This window comes from Oenanthe melanoleuca, chromosome 3 (genome assembly GCF_029582105.1).
Source record: "Oenanthe melanoleuca isolate GR-GAL-2019-014 chromosome 3, OMel1.0, whole genome shotgun sequence".
In the NCBI taxonomy this organism is placed as follows: domain Eukaryota; kingdom Metazoa; phylum Chordata; class Aves; order Passeriformes; family Muscicapidae; genus Oenanthe; species Oenanthe melanoleuca.
Genome location: NC_079336.1, coordinates 41,200,941 through 41,206,501, shown reverse-complemented (window position 1 = coordinate 41,206,501; position 5,561 = coordinate 41,200,941).

Below are 5,561 nucleotides of genomic sequence, written 5' to 3'. Positions count from 1 at the left end.
AAGTCTGTATCTTAGTGTTTTCAGTGGGAGATTTTGAAACTCTGTTTCCAAAGCCACATTGTTCTTACCAACCATCATTGTTGTGATGGTCTCTTGTGAAAAAAGGCACACAGTGTTTTTCCTCAATTTTTTTTTTTTTTTTTTTTTAAGGTATTTGCCTTTAGTGTTTCCCAGTCTCACTGCTTGACTCCACAATTGTAGTAATGGCTTCTGGTTTAATTTTTCTTGGCCAAAGATTTAATGCTACCTTTTCAATCTTAATTTTTTCTTCTTTAGGCAACTGTGTTGTACTGAGCTTCATTCATATACTGGGCCTTAGCCATGGACTGACTGAGCTGTTCTGAGTTAACCTTCCCCCAGAGAGACACACAACTGACACTTGATGTAGGAAATGCTGTTCAAACCCAATAACTGGGTAGCTGCAAGTTTAGTAATGCCCAGTCTCATAAAGGGAGACATTGGGAAGCTTTTATAAGAAGAACTTGTAGCAATCCTGCCTGTGATACGTGGAGACATGTAGATGGTAGCTGTACTACTTAGCTTTGACAACTCCTGAAAATCATGGAACAAACAGTGTTTTAGCTAAATATAATAGGAAACAGAAGTTAAAACAGACAGTAAACTGATTTTCCATATTGAATGAGGTACCCTTTTCATTGCTGTTGCAGAAGGTGAGGAAAAGCATCATGTAATCATTCAGATTTATAGGAGGGCTTGTATTACAGGGGTAGTAGATGTGCTGTAAACACGTGGTTCACTCACTTCAAGGTAATACTAATTTCAATTAGTAAATCAAATATAAAACACATATTTTAAAATCAGAACAGCATGTTCTGTTGGTCATAACTGTAACTAAGTAGCAGGTGTGAACTATAGCAAATAGTTGTTTTTACTAACCAGAATGCCTGTGGGGAAAAAATGAAAGGTACTTCACCTTTTTTTTTTTTTTTTTTTTTTGAGAATTCTATGATTTAAATGACTTTGTATATGTAAAAATGCATCTTGAGTACCACGTGTGTCAGGGAGACTGAACTAAAAGATATCAGTTAGCTCTATCAGGGATTGTCTTAGAGTTACACTTAAGGCTCTGCCCCATTCTCATAGCAAAGCACCATTTGTCCAAAATTTTGTGGAATGGACTGGCCCTGGAGCTGACTGAGCTGTAACTCTCATGCACAGGAGCCTGTGTGCTCCGACCCCAGGAGGTAGATCTGCTTTGGAGTAACTGGCCATGGCTGGAAAAAATTAATTTGAGCATTTAGAGATTCTGAAAATCATCTGTAGCCCAGCACTCGGGAAGCCAGGTGGGTAGTGGCAGAGCTGGTGAACCTCTAGACCTCATTTAATATAGAGAAACAGGGTAGCCATGATCCAAATGATGTTTTTAGAGGCTGAAAAACAGCTCTCTGTTTCTAGTCCATGATAGATGTTTCAGTAAATAGCAAGTGCAGAAAAGATGAATTCAACAACCAAAACTCTTTCAATAATATGAATGTACTTAAGATAACCCTTGTTTTGAAACAGTCATTTTAGAAACAAGCCCAATGTATTTAAATTCAAAAAATTTGAACTGATATGCAAATTCTAAATGTCTTCTTTTTTTCTTATACTATTTCCCTTCAAGAAATGAGGACAACAGAATTATAATTTCCTTATGTAAAATATGCTACTTAACTTGATATATGCAGTAGTAAGCAAAACAAAGATCTAACAAAAGAAGTGATTTAGTTAAAATAAAATAGCAATACTAATACAATTAAAAGGCAAGGGCTTGGTTCTTCAGTAAATTTTTGGCATCTAGGTAGAGCCTATAGCAAAAGTACAGACTTGGAAAGTAGCTTTACACATGGAAGGCAGCAATTTTTAAAGCAACATTGTGCATGACAGGCTATTCACAGATTGTTTGGATGGTGTTTTGGGAAGTCAAATTGTAAAGGCACATTTTAACCTTATTACTGGAATTACAACAACAGTTACTTTAATTATTCTCTCAGAAATGTTGTAGCAAGTGCTTCTCAGTAAAATGCTGGCTCTGCATCGCTGGTGCCGTGTTGGTCACAGCTGCTCCTGCTCAAAGGGGAATGGGTTTTCAGTACTTAGGGGATTAATAAGGGAAGACAAACCATCCTAGTTAATTAGCCCTGACATGTAAACTTCCTGAGAGCATGCTGATGATAATATGAAAGTCATTAGAGGGTGCAGAGATGCAATACAAAGCAAAAGTTGCAGGATCATTTGGTATTGATTGCAATATGGTCTCTGCACTGTTTTTTTAGTAAGGAGAACAATATGGAGTGGCTCAACAACACTGCAAAAGTTGATGGGCTCTTTTTGGGCTATTTAACAGAACAAAATTTCAGTTTTCAGTTAATAAAGTTATTATGATTGCAGGTAGAACAAAGCATTTTCAGTGAGCTTAAATATTAGCTGGATTTTAATTAAGAAGAATATTTACTTAATATTTAATGCAGATAAAATAAGTTACAAATCTAAGTTTCAGTGCTGCCATGCCATGCCTGTTTGTTTGCTAAATACTTCTAGAAGCCTTGAGAGCTTTTTTTCCTAGAGAACTCTTTAAGACCCGTAAGTCAGAGGTAAAGTAGATATCAGGACTTTGCAGAGGGGTGAGTGCAAGTATTACTATAACCTCCAGTATTACACCTACTGCAGCTGAATACTGTACAGTCACTGCAATTTACTGTGCTTGAATTACTCCTTAGCTTTCTCCTGGGGGATTAATATCTGTTACAGCCACATCCTGATTTCCTGTGCAAAGTGCTTTTGGGATAACAACTCCCTGTCATCCTTCATAGCAAAGAACAGATCAAAGGCAGTGCCTCTTGACATGTATCCACTTGTATGCTATTCCATCAACACTCCTGTGTTCGCTGTCACTCAGTGCTCCATCCTGTTCCAGAAAAGTAAGGAATTTAATAATAGTATAGACATTGTCTGCCAAAACACTGTGAGGAAATATGAATCTTCTAAGCTTTTAAATGCCTGTTCTCCTGCAGTTTTTTTTTTTTTTTCCAAATAATTTCCCTGATCACACCACCTCCTGGAGTTTTACTTTGTAAATTTTTTTTATCTTTCGGTATACTTGGGCTTCTCTCCAAATCTTTATGAAAAGATTTTTCTATAAAAACTTTTTGTGGTCAAAAATTTCCATGGTTTCATCATTCATGTCTGCAAGTACTTTGTTAGGCTTTCAGAGACACTTTATGAGGATTACAACTTACTTAGAAAAGCAAACAGCCATCTGTGTTTTTCTCTCCATTTCCCTTTTGTTTATTTTTTCAAAAGCTGCCATGGGTCTATGAAGAGACAAAAGAAGAAGGAATCTTTCTCAAAAGGCTGCACATTTCATCTTCCAGTCAGGTCCACAACCTGGTTCCTCAGGCTACTTCTTTGTGCAGGTGTGCTCAGGAAAGCTGGCAGTGACACTGTTCTTTGGCTGGGTTGCTGGCTTTAGTCTTAGGGCAGGGAACACACCTGCTCCTGGCTAAACTGGACTTGTCCTGACCTCTAAGGGCTTTGGGATGAGTGTGGAGCATGAGGCATGCAGTCACTTTCAGGGGAGAAAGACAGAACCTGGCTCAGAGGCAGGACTTCAGAGGCACCTTTTAAAATATAAGTAAAAGTTAAGATCACAGCATTCCTGCTTTGTGGACATGTTCCCATCACACCTCCACCACTTCCCTTTTCTGGAGCACACCCTGGGCTGTGCCAAAACACAGTCAGGACTGAGCTCTGAGGACTGGGGAAACAGGCTTCTATCTCAGCATTGGGGTTTTGCTAGGAGCAGTGGCAGCAGGGAAACCCAGGTGGAGACAGCTGGTTCATTTGGCTGGGTGTGAGAAAAGAGAAGTGAGAGTCAGCAGGATAAAACCAGCATACAGGTGTGTAAGAGACAATCTCTGCTTTCTTGGAGTTGAGTGAGATTGTTCTCTGTGGTTGGGAAAATCCACTGAAATGCATTTCTGGGATGTGCTTAAGCTGCTGTAGTGGTGCATGGGGGTGTCACCTGCCAGCTGAGGAGAGGTAAGGGGTCTTGAGTCCAGGGCTAGGAGTCTGCATGCTCCCTGCACCTTACACCTCCACAGGGGCTTGTTCTTCTGAAAATTAAGGCAGGTTGTGTTCCAGCTGGTGTTTCATCCCTGTAAAAATATGGAGGAGTGACACAGTTTTGTCCAGATTACAAAGGTGCTTGTGGTGAGGATGCAAAATTGGAATTGCTTTTCTGGAAATCCCATAGAGAAATGAGGTTCATACAAGCATTGTGGGGATTATTTGACTCCCTGTGTCCTTCCTGCTGCCTTCCTTATTTCCTTCTTTGAACACATCTGGCAGTAGAGACAGTTATCAAAGGAAACTTCATTATGTTCATCTGTAGCTTTTATGTACTCACCACTAAACTATACACTTAGCCACAAGGAAAAGAAAGACTTGTACTGGCATAAATTATATTTCGAGTGCCTAATATATATAAGTGCCTAACAGATTACTGCTTCTTTGATTTAGAGTGTATTGAATAGAAAATGGTTTTTTATGTGAATTATGTTGTGAAGCATCCTACAGAATGTGGAAGTTTAAATACAAATCCTTACTTAAATGTCAAAGGGAAAATCATAGTAATTATATAGAAAAAGAAAACACAAGTAGAGTTTATTAAAAAGTTGTAGGTTTGCTTTGGGGGAAAGAAGACTCCTCTCCTGGTGTGTCTTGGACATCCTTTAATTGCTTAAACCTAGTACTATGAGATGTAGTACTGTTTGAAGAGAGTGGGACAAGTAAAAGGCCAAGAAAATACACTTTTAATGTGTGATTCCTGGAGAAACTGGGATTCTTAACACTGCAGCAGATGTTTGCTCCCTCTGCTGCCCTTCCCTGGAAAAGGGGGTCTGAAATTTTGCAGGTGAAAAAACAAGAGCCAAATAAAAACCCCTAAAATTACCTGTGATAGAAAATCTGTAACAAAATGAATCGGATTTGGTTTTGTGTTTTGTTTTAGTGGGCTGGGAACTGTGATTTTTCTTTGCAGAACAAACAATATTTTTTGTTCATTTTACTTAGATACAAACATTTTAGTTTGTATCCTAAATGGCACATGAACACTCAGGTGGTATCTATCCATGGGTTATTGCTATAGAATTTTTCTGTGACATTCATTTAAATCAGACAGTTGGAGCTAATTACAGGCTGTCCACAAGTTGCTTTCATTGCATTCAGCTCATACCAGCTTCTTTCTACATTGACTATCTTAATGGACGGAGCCTGCTTTTAAATTGTATCTCCACTCATCACAAACCTCTCAGGAAACTAATTGCTTTCTGAATGTTGCCTTAAAATCAGAAGCAGCAAAGAGAGCTGGATTGGTACCTTTTCTCTGCTGCAGTTACCTTGTCAGGGTCAGGGAAGGTGAAGCTGGGAGGCTGCATAGTGACCAAGCCTGTCCCTGAACTGCTTCTAGAGTGCACTCAGCCAGCACAAGTGTTTCTTCATGGCATGAGCACAGATGAGCTCTGATTGACTGTGAAATTTGTTGTGTGCAAGAGCACCCT